The following is a 21,771-nucleotide window of genomic DNA, read 5'->3' as shown; positions in this document are numbered from 1 at the left end:
TTTCCCTGCGATGTCTGACCTGTGATACTGCAGATGACTGTGATGGTGTGTGGATAACAGTGGGGGGCAGTTTTATCACTTCTTGGTTAAGCCACGTGTGATCTACCCTTTTGCATTGCCTACTGATCACATTTAATGGTCAATGGTAAAAGGAATGTAATTCTTAGCATCTAAGAAAAAGGTGAATATTGATAAATTAGAATTCATTTCATGTTTACCATGTGCCAGACATGGTGCTGGAACTTTGCCTAAATGGAGTCCTGGCAGCAACTCGAGGCAGAGCTTCTGTTATGATTATATCCATTTTAAAGAAGCAGAAACCCAAGATTACAAGGATTAAGAAGACTGACTAAGGATTTTGAACATGGGGATCTGAGTTTAGAACCTACACCTTTAGCCATTATAATGTGTTGCCTTCCAGTTTAAGAAGTCATTCTTATCATTAATGAACCTTCATTGAGAGGGACTATGTCTGAGCATTACTGTAGAGACTGGTGATGCCCAAAGAGAAAAGCGAGGTCCTTGGCTGTGAGAGGTTTCTGTAACCATCAAGCTGACGTCTGACATTCAGTATTTGGCTGCCGGCCCTATGGAGGGCGCCTCCGGCAGTTTTCACAGGAATTGGCAATTCACCACACCTGGAAAGTATTAGACAGATGTTCCATAGGTAAGCGGTGAGATTCCCAACGTTTGTCTGCTACGTGGTGCATCAGGATGAGCCCTTTTATTTGTACGACAATTTTCAGAGCCAACGCACTTTCACAGAAAAAATCTCTCTTTTTATTTTTATTCATCAGTTTAAGCCTGTGGGGTAAAGAGGCACTGTTCTCCCCATTTGCCAAATGCAGATACAGAGACTTACTTAACTGACTGGACCAAAATCATAAGGCCAGTCAGTACAGAACAGTAGTCAGTCGAGCTTGCAGGGGTCCAAGAGTCTTAAGGGTTAGGACCTTTATTACCTTTTCCCCTTCGAAACCTGGAGCCTGCTCTCAAGCTGTGCCATCCACTTCCCTGGGATTCAGCAGGGAGGGAGCAAGTGCCTTACTAGACTTACTGTCAGAAGATTTGTTTACCCTTGATAGAGTCACTTTTTAAAAAAAGTTTCTTTTCCTGCTGTCTCAAAATTAATATTAGATAAGACAGAATGCAATAAAATTAAAATCATTCTTTGTCCTGGGATAAAGACCTTCCTCCTAAATTTTCTCTCTTCTAAGATGTTGAAAGTAGTATTTGAGTGAAAGTGAAACGGCTTATTACATCAAGCAAAATGGATGGAATGGATTACCTTCTTCAGTGGACTAAATTCTAGGCAAAGGGCTTTTGTCCTGGGGATATAGAGATAAATAATCCACAGGTCCTGCCTCCTAGAGCTCACAGTCTAGTGGGAGAAGGAAGGGGAGAAGATAATATGTACAAAGTAGCTTTAGCTCTAGGCCAGAGAGAAGAGAGGAAAGAAACTTTCTTAGAGAAGGTACAGCATCCGACCAAACCAGACTGAGCAGCCTTTGTTTCACCAAAGAAAACCCCTTCGAAGAGGCTCTCTTGTGAAGTACCCACCATTGAGGGACGTTCCACATTTCAATAGAAAATATTTTGTGCTTACTTGTGGACTGGGTTGCACAATCAGAATGCTGCTCTATAGCTTAAATTAAAAGAACATTACTGTCTATTAACAGAATAATAGAATTATTCATGGTAATCTAGTTCCTTAAAAAGGGATCCTTAAAGTATTTTTGAATATCTTCTGTTAGATTAATCTCCAGTTAATTTAAGTCTTTTCACAGATATTTTAGGACATCTACACTCTTCATATTCATAACTATCTGTCAGTCTCTCACACTCTCATACACACACTCTCTCTCTCTCTCTCTTCCAGGTACCCTTACTTATGAAACAGATCCTAAACAGAATGATTCTATTCTATCATAACCCAACCTCCTTTGGTAAAAGATTCTACAAAACAAAAAATACAAATCCCAACTTATTCCAATAAAGCAAGAGATACATTAGACTTTATGGAACTTTCAAGTAGTTCTTGTATGCATAGCAAGATAAAAATCAATATCATTTGCAGATTGGGAAGCTCACCTTTGCTTTAGATGGAACCCTTCCTGCCTGTCTATAACTATAATTACATCTCAACTATGTTTACCAGACACTTAAATAGACTACATTTTCATTCATTCACTCATTCATTATTCCACTCACCTATCATGTGCTGTTTAAAGTAACTAATAATGCTTTTATAGTCCCTGCTGCAGATGCACAATTCTTTCTATTTGGGTTTATTTCAGAAATATAGAACTGTCAGTTAAAAATAGTTGAAGCTCACAATAGTCAAGACATGGAAACAACCTAAATGTCCATTGACAGATGACTGGATAAAGAAGATGTGGAATATATATATATATATATGTATATATATGTGGTGGAATATTACACAGCCATATATAATGGAATATTAAAAAAACAGACAAAAAAGAATAAAGTAATGTCATTTGCAGCAACATGGATGAAACTAGAGGTTATAATATTGAGTGAAGTAAGTTAGACAGAGAAAGACAAATATCATATGATATCACTTGTATGTGGAATCCAAAAAAATAATACAAATCTTATTTACAAACCAAAAATAGACTCAGACATAGAAAACAAACTATGGTTACCAAAGGGGAAAGGGCAGGGGAGGGATAAAATAGGAAGTTGGAATTAACAGATACACATTACAATATATAAATTAGATAAACAACAAGGTCCTACTGTATAGCACAAGGAACTATATTCAATTTCTTATGATAACATATAATGGAAACAAATCTGAAAAAAAAAATGTATGACTGAATCACTTTGCTGTATACCTGAAACTAACATTGTAAATCAACTACACTTCAATAAAAAACAAAATTAAAAAATATAATAGTTGAAGCTTTTCAGAGTTTATAGCTAATAAAATATCAATCAAAATTATTTCTCTTATATAGTAAATTCATGTATCTTTTAGGCACTTACTAAACATAGATTGTGCACCTGTATGCGCAGATATACACACATACTTGTGAGGCGCTGTTTGAAGTGCTTTACAAATATTAACTCAACTTTCAAATAAAATGCTTTGTAACTACTTTCAAAGTCATAATAGAAATAAGAATAATAGAATATTGAATGTGCCAGGTTCTTTTCAGTATATTATCCTCAATTCTTAAAACTGCCTTACAAAATAAGTGCTATTATCCTCATGCCAAAAAGGCAGGCATTGAGGATCATGCTGGAAAGCCCAAGCTCACACTGTTTATGGGTGGGGAACCCAGGATAAGAAAATATGCCTCTGTGATTGCAAAGCTCATCTTATTTCCATTCGACTTCCCTGTAAGTAACAATATCAGTAATTTTAGAAACAAAACCGTGAAGGCTTATTATTCACCTTTCTCACCTTGGCCTCATTTTGCAAATAAGTAACAGGGTTAATAAGGATGGCTAGTGGAGGATCTAGTATAGGCAGTCAATTGTGTTCCCTCACTTGGGTTCCAATAGATGCACTACATATGTTGAACTTACAGCTTTCAAACCATTTACTGAATGCTCCACGTGCAAGGCACTGTGATAAGGAGCACGTGAGTAACCCTGTGGCACCGATAAGTTCACTGTCTAGAGTGGGAGGATGAAATGTAAATGGATAATTTTTAAATGATGTGAGAAGTTTTATTATAGAAACAAATACAAGAAGGACTCCCAACCAATATTAGAATAGCAGGAAAAACCTTGATGAGGGACGGTCCTAGGGTAAATCTTGAAGGTTGATCACAGATGCAGTGTGAAAAGACAGGTAGGCAGGCAGAAGAAATATCAAGAGCAAACACATGGAGAGGCTTAGTAGCATGGTGTGTATGGGGAAACAGTGCTTGGTATTTTTTACTGTAATCAAGTAAAATGAGACAAGGTAAAAACGCGCAGTGTGGATGGAGAGGGACCTAAAAGGTAGCTCATGGATGAATTTATACTGTAGGCTGTGAGAGTCCACTGTGAGATCTTCAAGCCAAGGGAAAAAAAAATGTGGTTAGAGTTGACATTGAGATAAAAGACTATGGATTTAAGGGAACAAAACTAGGGATAGACTCATTCTGTTGCAATGGTTCTTGTGAGAGATGATGAGAAAATTCCTTGCGGTATTGATATGGATGAAAAGTAGAGAACGGTTTCAAAAATATAAAGGAGGTAAAATGAGTAGGATTTACTGATGAATTTAAGAGAGAGAAGTGTAAAATGCCACTCAGTTACTGCCTTGGGTGGTGCACATAACTAAGTTATGAAAATATAAGAGAAGGAGTATATTTGGAGGAAGAAATAAAAAGCTTCATTTTGGAAGACTGGGTTTGAGATGCTGGTGGAACACACAACTGAACAAATTCAATAGACACTTGGATTTAAGAATCTGAAAGTTAGGGGACTGTTACATTCTTGGGAGCCATAAGCATACAGATGGTTACAAATACCACAAAAATGTTTGAAAGTGCCCACAGCGAGCAGGTCAACTATGGAGTGGCGGGGGGCAGGGGCTTACAGATTTACTCATTCTTCCTGTTCAAAACTTCTATTACACCGCTAATGTGAGCATTCCCTCAAAACATTTTCTGAGTACCTACTATATGCCAGATACTGAATTCAGGGTTCTTCAATCTGCTCTCTCTCTATATTTTTTCACAGTCTCCAGATTTCTAGATCTGTGCTCAATATAGCTCTGACGCTTCGGTTTCTGGGCCATAAACTTGGCATGAAAAACCGTCACAATAATTCTAATAGATTTAAGAATGATTTGGTCTGAAATTAGCTTTAGCTGCCTTCTGTGAGGATTTTTGCTGTTGTTCCTTTAGTACCTCCTTTGTCCAGGAAGCTCTAGTTCGTCTTTATTCAATCCTACAAGAGCCCATGTTCATCGGCTGAACTGAAAAAATATGCGGGTAATCACTTAGGATTGGAAAGTAAATATAGTTTCTCCATAATGATTTGAATGGCAAAATTCCATTTCTTCACTCCCTTTCCCCTGTCTCTACCAATATTTACTAGATATTGGATTACTGAAATTTCTATATAGGCTATGCAGTCCCAAATGAGTCCAGAATGAGATGAAAGACTAGAATAAGATGAATACATTCAAAGAAAAATGTGTACATTAGGTGAAACAGCAGGTATTGTGGGGATGATGCCTGAAGCTGGATGGATAGAAATAAGGACTCCTTATGTGAAGGAGGTTCAGGTAATGAGTCTACCAGAGGTAGGATGGCTAAAATGATCATTCTAATTGCACTAGAATTTAATCATTACAACTGAAAAATGAGCCTATGGGGTTGGTTTGCCCTTTATTCGGCACTAAAGTAACCCAGAACAATAGAAGAACTTGGTGCAGACAGAAATTCTTTACCCAGAAGTTGGCAGTAAATAGTAATTATAAACACAATCGAAAGATGGAGGGGTAGCTAGATGTCAAGAGCCTCAAAGAAGGTGGTTTTAGCTTTTACTTTCCTACGTAAGATGTAAGATGTGGAGGATGTCTGGGAGCCGCATGGAGTTGCTGACTTCCAGCTCTGAGCCCCGAGGAGTACGTGATGTGGTAGACGAGTAACCTATGAAGGGGCTGCAGGGGAGGGAACCAGGTTTTGCAGTAAAACATGGTAAATGGGGTGTTTAGTAAAGAAGTTGAAGATGAAGGGGGGTCTTTGTCATCAAACAGGGATTACAGACATAGCCTTCAGATGGCTGGAAGGGAACAGTCCAGTGGGTGAAACAAGGACCAGCATGTGTAAGTGGAATTCCCCTCCAGGGTACTACTTCTGAGATGCTAGGGAGGTTCCCCTGCTGAATTCTCTCACCCGCCCCTGACATCAAGAGCAAAGATGTTCCGTCTTCCATGGGGGAGGAGGCTCGTGGAGCAGATCCTGCCGAGAGTAGAGATCCCATATTTGGAGGGATGTTTTCTGATAGGCACTGCAGAGTCTGTGAGAATATGGCTGAGATGAGAGGGGAAAACCAGCACTGAGGTCCCAGAGGTGTCAGCACTAGAGAGGGAAAGGGACAGAAAAGGAGAAAGCTAAGGGTGCCAGAGGCACATTTCCTCGACTCCACACTTTCATCAAGGCCTTGTCCATCTCAGGGTGTTGTTCTTTCCAAAACTTATTGTGAGAAACAATTTTGTTTTACCGTCTTCTCTCCCACACTGACTTACACTGTACCCCACACTCCACTCATTGAAGGAGCATCGAGCTAATTCTTCTGAACTCTTACAACCCTTGGCCCGTTTTCTACTCCCACACTAGGTGTCATTCAGTTTAGTGAAAACCACAGGGAGCTGTTTTCCCCAATGTGTAGAGGACATTGTACATATATTTTACTTTATCATCCTTTAAAATATTTAGAGAAAAAAAACCAACACGGAAATCAATGAAAGGGAGGTGGAAAATGCTGGAGATCTCATGTGTGCTTTTTGTGCAAATTCAGTATGGAGTGGCTACTAATGGGGGAGGAGAGAAGGGTTGAAGAGTTAGTGGGTAGGAGAATGTCCTTCAAAGAAATGTCTCATTTAAACCGTTATAAATGCATCTCATTTACAAAGTAAATTTCAATCCTCTTTTTCCTCAAGCACTTTCTATTATTCAGAATAAAAGTATAGTATGAGCAGAGAAAAATGATGGAAGGAAAGAGCCTTTTTGGCCAATAAAGTAAAAATTATTGAAGTAGTTATGGAAGAAATCACTTAGAATGTCACAGAAAAGACAATAAGGTTGCTGTGAAGAAGGCAGAGTTTTGAGGCTAAGATTAAGCACACACCTGGAAAAGTAGAGAATTTTAAAAAATGATGAATAAAAAAAAACTTGTGAATGAATATGTGAATGAATAAATGAAAAACATGGCGAAGTAGCTGGAGGGGTTATCAGGTCTCCAAAGGGCTTTGTCGTTTGTTTATTTTGCTTGGTTTTCTTTTTAATAAGTGGAAACTGAAGCAACTGTGTAGACTTAGGTTGAGACCTAGAAAGAGAGAAAAAATTAAAGATGTTTGGGGGAAGGGAATAACTAATCTAGAGTTTTGAGATAAAATAATTATAGAAAAAAAGGAAGAAAGAACACCCTTCTTTCACTTACACTTCATGATTAACCCGTCAGCATATCCCGCCGGCTCCATCTTCAAAAAATACCCCGAATAGGACTGTTTCTTAGCTCCTCCTCTATTTACTACCCTGGTCCGAGTCACCATCATCTTTTACTTTGAAAATTATAATAGCGCCCCAACTGGTCCTGCTTGTGTCCTTACGAACAGTGTCCCCTGCAACCCCCAACCCAACCCAACCCCATCTCTGTACAGCAACCAGAACACTCTTGTCAAAACAAAACTCCTTTTATATCACTCCTCTGCTCAAAACTCTCAATGAGTTACCCACCTCTCTGAGTAAAATTAAATTTCTTGTATTGGTTTACAAAGTCCTATACAATCTTCTGCCGCCCCCGTTACTTCTCTGATCCCGTCACTTAACATTTCCCCCGCTTTCCCACTTCGTTCTGCTTGCAGACAGCAGGCACCCTCTCACCAAAGGGCCTTTGCTTTGGCCTTTTCCTCTGCTTTCAGTGCTTTTCCCCAAACCATCCTGAGGGATTACCTCTTTTAAATCTTTCCTCAAATGTCACTTTCTCAGCATAGCCTGCCGTGACCGCTCTATTTAAAAATGCGACAGTGACCCCGCTGCTCCTGCTCTTCCTGCCGCTCCCTGCTTTGATCTCACCCAACGTCGTCTGTATTTGACTTAGTTGTTTTATTTGCCGTCTGTTCTTGCTAGGAGGATCTTCAGCAGAATGTGAGCTCTGTGACGGCATGGACTTCAGGCTGTTTTCTTCCCTGCTGTCTTCCCAGTGCCCGTGACATTGTCAAGCGTCTTACCAGTGATTATGTTTGTTGACCGAATACACGTATGCATGCACGCGTGAATGAACGAACGAAAGGAGAACCACGTTATGGGAAAACGTTCAGGTGGGGAGGAGGACAGACCAGCGAGCTCATGATAAATGGCATTAAATCTCTCAAAGTTGGAGGGATAATCAATGAGGGTGGACTGAGTGGAACCTGAGGTTTGAGAAGGTGTGGGTAGAACAGTGAAATAGCCACTTTGGGCAAGAAGCTCATGGAGTAAGCAGAAGACAGAGGGGAAATGATTGGCAGGCAGTTAAACACAGAAGGTTGTATAAAAGATACTTGTTTTTAAAAATGTATTTGTCTCTTCTTCACATAGCTCCCTTTGTAATAATGAGCCATCCCATTCTTACGTTCAGGATGTAGTTGCTAATTAGACCAAGATGAGAACTGAAACCCCGTTTGCTTATCAGTTTCAGCCAATGATCACAAGAGAGGGTCTTCTGGAGTTTTCTAACGACTTTTTCAGTCTTAGCAAGAAAACACGGGAGAACATGGTCCTTTTTTGCGATGGACAGTTGTTTAGATGTGACACCTGACAGTGCTATAGCCGTGCTGCAGGCATGGAGAAGCTAAGACAACATTCCAAAAAATGATGGAAGAAGAAAGGAATGTAGATCCTAGACAAGGTCTCTGAGCCACTGACTTAGCCTCTTTAAACTCAGAACTTCTTTTTATGTGAGATTAGTTTCCTTATCACATAAGTCACTTTGAATTAAGATTTAGACTCTCTGATACTCACATCCTCCTACATCTTACGTTGCCTTCATTACTTTTTCTACCAAGGTTGACTCCAAGAAGTTCTAAGGTTATAACAATTTTAGCATTTACTTATGTTTAGATATTTATAAGGGGTGTGTGTGTGTGTGTGTGTGTGTGTGTGTGTGTGTTTGTATTTATGAAAACCCTTAAGAAGCAAGTTACTAACAAATACTTTAGTCTTACCCAGTCATTTGTATTCTCTTAAATATTGTTCTTTTTTAACACATGTTCTTGTGTATAAAAAGAGTATGAGAGTCTTCACAGATTAGATTTGCATAGAAAAAACATGAGGGAGATAGGTAAAACAAAGAATTGTTTTCTTTAATCCACATTTAGAGCATACCTAAGCACTTGGCCCTTAACAATCATGATAAAAACACCACTGTTCACTTGCTGGAAGCTATGCTAATCACAACCAGTGCAATATTGGGATTTATAAGAAAATGTGTAAGATTTCAGGGGACCAAAATATACTTCTCATGGACATCTGGTCTTCCTCCACTGTTCCTGGCCCACAGCTCTAAAAAGTCTTGCAATTTCCTAAGTATTGAGAGTGATCAGGATATCTTCTGTGATGTTAACCATGTGACTGCTGGAGCTCACCTAAGGATGGGGCCCGGTTGCCAGTGGACCCAACCATGAGATGAGAGGGTTAGAGGTTTCAGTCCTCCCTTTTTGACCTCCAGGGAGAGGGGCTGGAGGTTGACTTCAGTCACCAGTGGCCAATGACTTACTCAAGCCTGCCTGTGTAGTGAAGCCTCCACAAAAACCCAGAGGAAGGGTTTGGAAAGCTTCCAGGTTGGTGCCCTGGTAGAGATGTTCAGAGAGTAGAGGGCCTGGAGAGGGCATGGAAGCCCCGTGTCTCTTCCCACGTAGCTTGCCCTATGCATCTCTTCCATTTGACTGTTCTGAGCTGTATCTTTTTACAGTAAATTTGGTAAGTACAGTTTCTCTCTGGGTTCTGTGAACCATTAGCAAATTTATCCAAGCCAAGGAAGGGATTGGAAGGACCTCTGATTTATAGCCAGTCATTCAGAAATACAGGTAACAACTTGGACTTGCGACTGGCTCTGAGGTCCAAGGAGAGGGGCATGGGAACCTCCAATCTATAGCTGGTCGGTGACAGCTGTTGGGGGAAGGCAGACTTGTAGTACGAACCCTTAACCTGTGGGATCAGACGTTAGCTCCAGGTAGGTAGTGTCAGGATTGAATTGGAGGACACCCAGCTGGTGATCAAGGAATTGCTTGTTGGTGTGGGGAAGCACCACCTCCCCACCCCCAAACACCACTGGAACTGGGGCCAGGGACCCAAAACAACCAGTTACCATGTGTTTAGTGTCGCATTCTTAAACTAATTAACTAGTGATTTTTGGTCACATACATTTGCAGAGTTGGCATTAGTGCATATATTTGCCAAAGATTCCCCTCAATTACCTTTCATGTCATTAGACTGAGAAAGTGTCCAAAAAAAGAAGACGATGAAGGAGAAGGAGGAGGAGAAGGAGAAGGAGAAGAAAACAAAGCTTACTGTCCCTGTGTACGGTCCCTTACCTCATCAGTTACAGATCCATGTCAGAGCGGTCCTGGCTCTACTCAGTGATGACTTTGGAATACTCTTCCAGGCACCATCATATCTGAGCTTGATTATAGCAAATTTAGGAGCCAGTTTTTATTTCTTAGTCCCCCCTTTCTCTTTGCCTCCCTGGCTTGGACAGGATGCTTCTACCTTTAGTTGTCAATCTTGACTTCACTCCAGTCATTGTTCTCACTGCCCTTTGTACTGGTACAACCTCTGTAACAGCTCTGGACATGTTCAACCCTGTGCCCACGTGGTTTCCTCAAACACCAGGCTAGACCTCAGCTTCTGGACGATAGGCAACATTCAGATCAAACACCTACCCACAGGTGAGATCATCAGCAATCACCCAGAAACACAGTTTCTAATTTTAAAATGTCTGAGGCAGAATGCACACGCTGCATTTTATTTTTCAGATTTATTGCCCCATTACCTTTAGGACCATCCTAATTTTGGATCCTGACAGTGATAAAGTGAGGAGAGAAGCTATGATGTACATCTGAATAAGATTTAAAATATTGCAAAAGCTTTTCCTATACCATTTAATTCTCCCAACAAACTAAGTAATGTAATTCTTATCCTCACCTTTCAGATATGGAACCCACGGCTCAGAAAGCGTCTCAGTCTGGCCAAGGCCTCACAGGCGGTAGAAATGGGGCCAAAAACCAGATGTCTTACTGCCAGACATCATGCTCCTTATCACCACCGCCCTTTTCTCTTCATTTTATGCTGGGAAAAAACCCTTATCTAAATAATCTGATAACCCATTTGAGAGACTGAAAAGGTCATACCCAAAAGTAACAGTGTGTACTTAGTGGAGTTAGGCTTTGAGCACAATATACACTTATTTTTTTCAAAGGTCAAATTTGACTACACAGTGTCCAATTGCAATAAATCACCCTCTAGGCCCCTGGCCATCCCTGTGACTGGAGTTTGCGGACACAGGAACACACAAAGATCCAAGGCTTTGAAAGAGGCATTGCTGAGACCAGTGTCGATGTGTGGGATCCTGTGTGAAGAAGACAGACAGGACTGTTTCAGCAACACTAAAGTGTTACCGAGGGAGCTGCAGAAAAGCCAGGTCATCCTTTCAAGTCAAATGGATCAAAAGTGGATTCTGGATGTAAACAGAAGGAAAGTTCTTAAGAATGAATCTTCAGTTCAGAGGCGAGGAGTAAGGCCAGATCTAGTTCCTTAGAGCAAAAGTCATACTGCGAAGTAGTTCCCATGCCCATCTCACCCTGCTGCCTTCTCTGTGCCCAGCCACAGGTAAACATGTCAGAGTGGTTTGCCATGTGTTCCTGCAGGGCTTGTGGTCTCCATATACAGGAAAATGGTGTTTGCCCAGACTTGACATGTCAAGTTGATTCATTCAAAGATTTCAGGTTAAAAGCAAAAGTTGAGCACGATTAATAGGCCCAGAAAAGTAATGTCAGAAATGAATGTAAGTTGTGAAAGTATTTGAGCAGCTGCCAGGGAACATGGTGCTCTGTCCTCTGTGAAATAAGAGGAAGGTAGAAGTGGACAGGTTGGGGAAGCAGTGCAAATAAGCAGTTAAAATTGTAAAGAATTGGCAATGTTGACCCAGTAAGTCTATTTGGAGGAATTTATGCTAAAGAAATGATTCAGCAGAAGCTCAAAGGCTTCTGTAACAAAGATTTTTCCCTTCAGTGATAGAGAAGATGGTGAAAACAATACAGAACAAGAACAAACAGACCACTGGAGAACAGTTTAATACATTACAGCACAGCAATGTTATGGAAATGTGTTAAATTTTGTATTGAGTATAGCCTTTCATTTAGCTTCCAGAGAATTCCCAAAGGATGCATTTTAATCCCATTTATGATGAGAACTTGTTTTCAGATATGAATCATCTTCAGTCATTGCCTTTTCATTGTGTACTTTCCCTTCAATGTTGCTGTTTGTTTCACAGTCAACAGAAACCCAGAAAGACACAGATTTTAAAGCCAATTCTAAGGTGCTTTACAAGCTTACACAACATTCTGAACAGAGAACACTTGTCAGGGAGGAGCGAATGTTGGCCAGAGGGAGGGTCTCCACCCCAGAACAGGATCAGCCAAAAGGCACGTGGCAGTGGCATTAGTTTAAAATGGCTGCTTTCTGTCTTAGGGTTGTGGAATTTTCAGACAAAATAATTTATTCTTCCTAAAGACAGATGAGTAGTTTTCCAACAGGAAATTTTTCTCACTTATTATTTATTTATTTATTTTGGTGCATGAAGACTGGAAAAGCTTTGCAGTCATACCAAGCTGGTAATAATGACAGTGAGAGCCAATGTTCACTGAGCACGTGGAATAGACCAAACGCATTCTCAGTACCCAGATTCACTGATTTAATCACTGCAGTGGCAATGATTGCCTTTGAATTAGGTACTATTTTTACCCCTATTTCACAAGTAAGGAAGAACCAGGACACAAAGATTAAGTAACTTGTTTCTCACTCAAATGCTGGTTGCAAACACTAACTGAGCCATTTGCTGGGCTCAGGTCTGTCTTTAAAAGGCTTAAGGCGCACCAGTAACCATGCTGTTTTTCAATCCCTGTCACCTTTTTCTTGATCTCCTGGCTTGAGCCCCTGCCTCTGCTCTGTTTTGACCCTTACTACCGGCGTAGACAGGGGGCCTGAGCCCCGTGGTACTGAGCGTGGTTACAGTCTGCACTTAGAAACTTGTCTCCATCTGGGTCTGTTGGAGCCCACAGCTCAGCACTTCTCTCTCTAGAAGCAGATTTGCTCTGAAGCTAATGGAGAACCAGGGCCCCTCACACACAACAGCCCCTTGCAAGGCCCTTTTCTTGTTTTTGTATTCACATCCTGCCATCTTTTTCTCAGTAGAGCCCCCATCCCCCAATGGCATGAACTTTAAGTCTCACAAAATCCTGCTTCCCAGAGTTTGCCTCCCTTCTCATAAGGCTATCATAAATAAAGTAGCTGTGTCATGTACACGTGCTGATGCTTTCTGAATTACAATTTCCTTATCTATGAAATGGAAATGTTGGGGATCAGGTGAGATAACTTATGCCAAATCCTGATCTTAGTAGGTGGATATTAATGTTACTCTCCTGTCATTCTGATAACTTCTATATCCAGGCAAGTTTTTCCCAGAGAGTTCTGATACAAAACTATTTTGTCCTGTTCCCTTCACATGTCCCCTAGTATTTATGAAACCATGAGCCCGCATTTAGAACATGACCCATACCATCTCCACTAAATCTTGTGGGTTAATGTCACTTCGATTTTTGGCACCCTCCAGACCTAGCTCACGCGCTCTGTCTGCTCCCACGTGCCCCAGCTCAGGCTGCTGTGGTTTTGGCTGGATTTGAAAATGAGATGGAGACAGATGGTGTTCTCTTTATTTTATCTCAGCCTGTCACCCCCGTTAATCTCTATTCGAGCCCCATTCTCTTCCTTCATACACTCATTTCAAATTGTAACTAGATATTAGTTTGCTTGCTAGTTGATGCTCTGTCTTTCTCACTCGCCTGTAAACTTCATGGGAGCAAGCACACGTCTGTTCTTTTCACAAACACCTTGCATGGGGCCGGGCATGGAGCAGTGACTCAACAGAGTGCTTTTTTGCATGAATGCAGCCATGAAAATGGTGACAGCAAGGACGATTATCAAAGGTGAGGCACTAATATTCATCCGGACTCCATCTAACCTGGCCCTCCCCTTCTGTTGTCCACAGACGGCCACTCACTAGTTCTTACATCAACAAAATTGCTCTGTTCATCACCCCCTTTTTCCTCCAGTCTTTGCCTTTGTTGTTCTCCTCTCATATCTACACACGAAACTTCTTGTTTTCTATTCCTCTATCTCTTGACTTCTGAGGAACAAATCGAATGTTTCCAAATATTAAAAACGATCTCAGTTCCCATTTCTCTCTGGTTTGAAAACCACACGATTTTGACAAGACCAAGACGGATGAGGTAGTGGTGGAAGAGGGAGGCTGGGGAGTTCCCGGTCCCTGGATGTATGTGAGGGGTGAGGGCTGGGGAGGGCATGCTTCCCGGGGCAGTTACAACTGCCTAAGAGTAGGAATGACACCCAAAGAGAGGGCAGCAGCCTCGGCAAGTCCTGGGTCTGCCGGGTTGTGCTCTTGCAGGAGCTTTAGCAGAGCAGTCTCCACGCCATTATCCCAGATGGAAGCTATTATTCACTAGTCTGTGACTAGGAAAGACTAGAGACTGCCTTTCACTTTCCTTCTATTCCTCATCCCACTGTTTTAATAGTATCATTTTAATAAAGAGAATTATATTTCTCCTGGTTTAGGATGATGTCTTGTGGTTTGTTATAATCACATGTAATTACAACAGATGTATTTACTAATTTTGCCATTTCTAAGCAGATTCTGCATTGTTCAGTGTCCATCACAATAAATGGAAAGTGAGATTGTTTTAATTTCATAATGAGAGATAACCAAAAAAATTATATAAAAACGATGCCATAAGGTCTTTTCTTTAGTAAATTTACTTGTGTTTCTTAAGTACTTATTATGTATTAGACACTGACCTGGGAGTTGCATGGTGATCTAAAAAACCAGGAGTTTATAGAGTGTAATAAACTAAGGTATGCAGTCATATAGCATCATGTATACTGAGTGTGTACACGTATGTACACAGACACACACAAAGTTGCACACATCTGTCTATGTACTCATATACAAATACACAAATAGGTAGATATACAGGAGTTCTCCAAATTTTTCTAAATGCATCGGGCTGTAGTTTGCCTGAGATAGGCAATACCTCGTAATTGAACACACTGGATTTGGAGTAAATCAACATGGGTTCGATTCCTAGCACTACCTCTGACTCGCTGTATGACTCAGGGTAACTTACAGAACTCTTCTTAAATTTCATCTGTGAATCATGAGAGCAGTGCTCCTTAACTCACACACTGATGTTTTGCGTGGATTTTTAGCATTCATTTTCACAAAGACACTATGAGGTAGGTACCACTTTCATCCCCAGTTTACGGGGATGATAATAGAAACTGATAGAGATAAAGAAACTGAGTCACAGAGTGGTTAAGTAACTTGGTCCAAGTCACATGGTTAGAAGGGGCAAAGCCTAACATATATCTGGGCCGTTGAACTATAAAACTTGTATTCTAGAACACTAGATTAAAGAAAATAACCGAAATTGCCAAAGGAATAACTAAAAGAGAAAAGAAAACTCAATCCAAAAAAAATCAAGGAGAAGCCAAAGAAAGGGAAAAGGAGAAAGAGCAAACTTACGTGCCAAGCACAGCTGGGGGCTTTTGTCTCAAACATCCTTACAACCCTGGGGAGGGGTAGTGCTGACTTTATTTAAAAGAGACCTGGAGTTCACATAGCTGATGCATGTGGATGTTGGAATTCGATCTAGGTCCTTCTGATTATAAATAGTATACTCAGACACATAGTGTATATCTTCCAGATCTAGCATAGCGCTTGGTTGTGTAGTTGACGTTAAGAAAAGACATTTCGCAGCCTCTGAGCTCAAGGAGCTTAGACTGTAATGGGAACGAAGGACACGGCTGCCATAAACCAGAAGGGAACACTACATCCATGGTGAAGACAGCAACACCTATTGCGTGGGTGGCTGGGACGGAAAGCTCCTGGAACTAACGGGGAAAATGTCATGGCGGAGCTTGAACATCACCTGGCCTGGGACAGAGGCTCGTGTGTGCCATTGCACACAGTCACTGCTTGTTGGATGCGTAAATGATAGGGTTAGTTAAGTGGAAAGATACACTGTTCCTTTCCTGTTACCTTTCCTCCTCACACAGGACCTGTCAGAACTGAGAGGCGTAGCTTTCTCCCTCATCCCTAGAGAGAGGCAGAGTGCCGGGAGGGAGGGGAGTCGGGGGAAAAGCAACGAGGCCAGCTCACGGCCCTGACGATTAATGCCAGATCAGGGACTGCGTCTCTAACTCCGTGCCCACAGCAGTGACTGGAGCCTGCTAGGGCTCAGTGAAGAAATGTGCTGCATAAAATAGTAAATGAATGAGAGAAAAAATAGATGGATTTTTTTCGAGGGGAGATCTGTGGGAATCCGAGCGGAGAGAAAAAAACCCCCACCACAACCATCTCACTGTGTTAGTCTTTCCCTGAGGCCTTTCCCTTCCCCTCTCATGTAGTCATTTCCTTCTCTGTTCCCCTTACAAAGACGTAAACCACCCACAGCTCTCTACTGATGTGACTTGCTTATATCTCTGGCTCTGCTGAGAGGAGACGAGTTATCTAGAGGAAGGAAGGTGCTGTATTCATCTTTATATCTCCAGTGCCTAAAATATCATCTAGCTCATAGCAGACAACACGACGAATGGCAGGTCCTCAGCAAATCGTACCTATTTATTATTGCTGTTTGGGTAGCAAGCATCACCGAGTAGAGAAGCTTGATTTCCTGTGACTGAAGTCTGCCCAACTCTGCTCTTTCCAGCTCACTTATTACAACTCAGGTCTTTCTTACCACTTGCATTACCAACTTCCTTTAGTTCACTAAGTTTGGTTTTTGATTCCATTCTCCATAAAACCCTGTACTGATTGCCTCCGGAGGTCTCCTCGAGTGAAACTGCCCACGAACCCCTTTTCTGGCATTTCCGCCCCCTCCTGCGGGGCTCTGCTGCCCTCTAGGGGGCCTGACAATCACACACGTCTCAGGACCCAGGCTGATCTGCGCTCAGCCCCACAGCCCTTGGTTGGACTGATCTGCTCCTGGTAGGGCCGCCAGTCCCCTCGGCTCCTTCGCCTGCTCCTGCAGTCCCGGGTTGATAAACCTGTGGCTGTATAGTGTAATGGGTTTAGGAATATGAATTTGGGGCATAAGCAAGCAAGGAGGCTGTCAAGGACTGAAACCCAGCACAAGTGGAGGTTTTGAGGAGGCTGCCGTGGGTCTCAGTGCCCTTGGCACCCGCAGAATTGTCAGTTATGGGTACCCCACCTGCATTTTGGTAGTTTACATACTATGTCAAAGTTTATTCGGTGGAATCCAGTATCTGACTAATAAGAGCATTCTACCTGCCAAAGGAGCAATGATTTCCATTTTTGCTTGGGCCTCTGGGATGCAAAGAACTTCCTCAAAGAGTCGGGACCCCAGCGGCCTTTTGTGAAAGTCCAAACCAACGTCTGGTTGCTGTACCCAACGGCGATGACGCTGGACTTTAATTTGACTTCCCTGTAACATGGGGACCATTGATCACCACTTCATTTATGGATCATTCTTTCTACTTTTGTGTTATCATTTGTATCTGGGCCTCAGGTCTACTTAACACTAATATTCAGGAATGCTTTGTCCATTTACCAGACTTTCCTTTATCTAGTCTGTGGGCTTTGCCCTTTGCTCTTCCAAACTTCTTCAAACACCAAACCCTCTTGATCTTCGGGCCAGTTTTTCTAGTAGTTTCTTGGATTTGTTCACTTAGATGTCTCTGAGGATTCTCAAATGTAACAACTCCAAAACCAAGCTCGTTTTTCTTCAGACTTTCTCTCCTTTACCTTATCATCCTTGGTCCCAAGATTCTGCTCATTTAGTCCTATTATCACCAAAGGCGAATGGCTCCCCCAGCCCTTTTAATTTAATGTCCATCCTGAACTTCTCTCTGAGCTCATCGCACATAGTATTAATGTGTGCTAAACTTCACGCTTGATTTTACCCTTCAAGCCTCTCCCCCCCAAGTCTGAATTACACAGGCCCCAGTCCTCCCACTTATACGCTCAAAAACCTAGGACTTGTCTTCAGTTTTTCTCTTCCCTTCACATGCAACGTAACAACGGTAGCAATGGGTAAGTCCTGCCGTTATACTTTCTACTTGAAACCATCATACTCCCTCACCTAGCCAGTCACAGTGGACATCCAGCTGATTTTCCCCTGCCCTTCTTTCCACTCTACATTCTGTTCTGTCTGCCGGAATCAGAGGGATCTCCTTAACATGTTACTCTCATTGGGTAACTTCTCAAACCTGCCAAAGCTTCCCATCATATTCAGGACAAAAGACAAAATCCACACCTCACATAGTCTGATCTCCAAGTGCCCGCCCACATCCTTCTCTTACCGTTCTCTTCCCTTCCTTTTCTACTCCAGCCAAAATGGATTTGCTTCTCCCCTCAAATGCCAGTCTGGTTCCTGCCTCAAGATCTTTTCACTTGCTGCTCCCTCTGCCTGGAGCACTTACCCTCCACCTCCCAGATCTCTGTGCATCTTATTTGCTCACTTCATTGTGCTCTCTGCTCAGTGTCTTCAGAGAGGCTGTTCATGACACCGTATCTAACAGCATCTAACACCTCTCCCCACCCACCTCACTCTAGTCCCTCACCTTTCTCCGCTCTTCGAATAGCACTGACACCTGCATGGTGTTGTGTATTTGTTTGCCTTTTATTGCCATTCTCTTTGACTGCAGCTGAAGTTCTATGAAGGTTGAGAATTTTGTTTTCTTCACCACTTTATCCTCAAAGAGAGAACAGTGCCGGGTACTCAGCACATTCTCAGTAAACAATTGCTGGATGTACTGGTGAATAAAGTCAGGGTGTTGAAATGTATTCCAAGTCCTCTGTCACATAAATTTTCCTTTATCTTCAATGGGACTATATGTGTGTGTGTGTATATATCCATATATATAACATATATGTATGTGTATATATATATGTATGCAATATATATATACATACATATTATATAATGTATTATGTACTAGTACTTTTGTTGCAATAGAATAGTTAACCTAATGCAGTTTAGTTGTAACTTATCTAAATAAAGCCTTTTTCCTTTAAGAAAGATGTTTATATAAAAACTACAGCATTCAACACTAAGGCAGAATATTTTTCTGTATACTATGGAGAATTCATAAAAATTGAAGGTGTGAAAGAAACTTAAAAATTTATTACAGAGATAAGACATCACACACAGTATAATAACTTAAAGGCTCTCTATCTCATATATGTACACATATATATAATAGGTGAATGAGGAGGTCATTACTAATGAGCTGTGTATGTCTGCAAGTTCTTTTGACTAGATGGTGAATAATGGCTTTATAAATGGGATAAGCTGGGTCAGGTAAGATGGGTGAAGGTGAATTAATTTCACGGTCGGTAAGTATTTTGTAGAAGCAGCAATGTACAAGGAGTTTGGAGTCGATGCATGAGGCAGCTTGAGTTATACAAAAGACTAAAGCTCTGGAGGAGCATGCAGTGAGGCTGAAAAGGCAGGGAAGATAACCTGAAGACATTACGCAGAGCCTTGAATTGTCCATAGTGTATTTTTCAACATGTAGGAAGTGAGGAGGCACTGATTATTTCTGAGTTGGTCAAATGTATTGGGTTCATCACTATTACAGTAATTCAGATGCACAGAGAGAAGGTTTTGAATTTGTACAGCAATTGTGGAAATGGAAAATAAGGATAAAAGTGTCTGAAAAAATTTAAAGTAGCAACACAAATATCTCAATGGCGTCTAATGTCTGATTAAATATGTTTAAGTTGAAGACAAGGACAAATTAAATAAATTTTGAAGGTGGGAAGTAGCAATTGTTACATTTAACAGAAGCACAGAAAAAGAGAAACATTACAGAGGAATTCATTTGCTAAAACTCATGCTCTAAAAGAGTGAGCTTTGGATGTGTCAAGGTTGAGATGATGCCAGTCATGAAGACAGGACTCTCCAGCTGTCATTTGGACACTCAGGACCAGAGCTCAAGAACGAATGCGTGAGACTTGAAAGCGCAATGATGGCTGAGTTCTCTAAAGAGAAGAACACAGGGAAAAAGGAGCCGAGGGCCATGGATTGACCTGAGCGAACAGCGACAGCTGGGAGACAGGAGGTGGCCCCAAACAGCCCTGACCTCTGAACCTGTCTATCTCTTATTATCTCTTGCTGGAACTTCTTCTTCTACACACACAACGCAAACACTTTCTTTTCAAAGTTACCTCCTCTTTGAGTTTCTTTAGCGCGTCACTGGGAGTTGAAATTCTCTAATGAAATTCTCTATTTGCAGACCAACAGGAATTTTTTACAGCTAAGGAGTAATGGAGGAGGCAATAAGGCAGGTGCAAGGAGCTCGAAGAGTGTCCTGGCAGTCAGGGGTTCAAATCGGCTCAGTCACAAGCTAACTGTTCAATCTTAGAAAAATGATTTCATCTCTTGGAGTCTGTACAAATTAAATAACATATCATATATAGTAACACAGTACATTGAAGGAGCTCGATAAATGCTGGTTCTCTTCTTCTTGTATGTGTGCATGTGTGTGGGGAAATTGGGAGGAATGCCAGACAAATGGGGGGCCCAATGACTCAGGAAAGGTAGAGAACTTATTTTCGCCAAGAAGTTAGAGAAAAGGATGTTCTTATCTTCTCATTGTTTCTTTCTTTCTCAACAGTTTCATCTTTACCAAGGGAATGGAGTTTTAGGGAAGAGAAGGAATTGTTAGCACACAGAATTATGCCTGAGGTTATTCTTTCCCATAGGAAATGTTATGTTCTGCAAGAGATATGACTTGCATGCCCCAGATATGAAATAGTCAGGCCACTTCCAAGCAGGGCTAAAGCAAATAAAAGGGTTTCTGGAAACAGAATTTTTGAAAAAAAAAAAAAGCTTTGTTTACCCCACCATCCAGCAATTTATATCAATTAATCAAAAACATTTAATCAAATTCAAGTAATAACAAATAAGACCACTAACATCACATGCAGATTAAAATTCACTGTAATCACAGCATTCAAGAAGATCAATTCATTATACAAAGGGAGTGTTTTAGTTGCAATTCATCAAAATCATCCAGACACAGTCTTTCATAGCTCCACAAATATACTTCAATTATTGCAGAGCCAAACCATTTAATTAATCATTTCAAAGCATTTCTCTTTCCCCAAATTAAACACCTGAAACATAGCACTATAACCCACCACACCTATATCTTCTTAGCATTTACTTTCTACGTGTCCAGTGAGAAACAGAAGTACATTTAAATGATATGTTATCAGGTGGAGCAAGACTTGAAAAGTTGACGTATTCTCTTGGAAAATGAACTACCATTGAGGGCTGATTCACCATTAGGGAAGGAACTAGGTAGGTCTTCACCAGTGAATTTTTGCTGGTCACTCAACACATATTTATTAGAGAATTTGTTAAAACAGGCACTGTGTTAGTTGCTGGTGATGGAGACATAGAGAGCAATGCCTCCAAGAAACTTACAGTCTAGCAGGGAGAAAAGACACACAAACCAACACTAACACAACTTGAAGAGTTCTACATGAGAAGATCCAGAAAGTCCAGGGGAAACACAGTTTACAAAAGAAGTGTTATATCTGGACTAGGAATTGGAGGGTAAGAAGGTGTTTTCCAGGTAAAAGGAAGGGAGATAAATACAGATATTAGTAGAGGCACAAAGGATAGACTATATACAGCAGGAGTACCCCAAACAAAGAGATGGCTGAGGTGTGGAGCACTGGGGGAACTGTATGCAGTTTGGCATTGCTAGGATA

General features: G+C 41.3%; 1 protein-coding gene across 1 annotated transcript in view; it reads right to left on the bottom strand.

Annotated features, from left to right (window-relative positions):
* Positions 1-21,771, bottom strand: part of GRM5 (glutamate metabotropic receptor 5) — a 374,881-nt gene that overhangs the window by 20,565 nt on the left and 332,545 nt on the right. The window lies entirely within an intron of this gene.

Source organism: Vicugna pacos, chromosome 10 (genome assembly GCF_048564905.1).
Source record: "Vicugna pacos chromosome 10, VicPac4, whole genome shotgun sequence".
In the NCBI taxonomy this organism is placed as follows: Eukaryota; Metazoa; Chordata; class Mammalia; order Artiodactyla; family Camelidae; genus Vicugna; species Vicugna pacos.
Note: the sequence above shows the minus strand (reverse complement) of the source record. Positions and strands in the feature narration are given on the sequence as shown.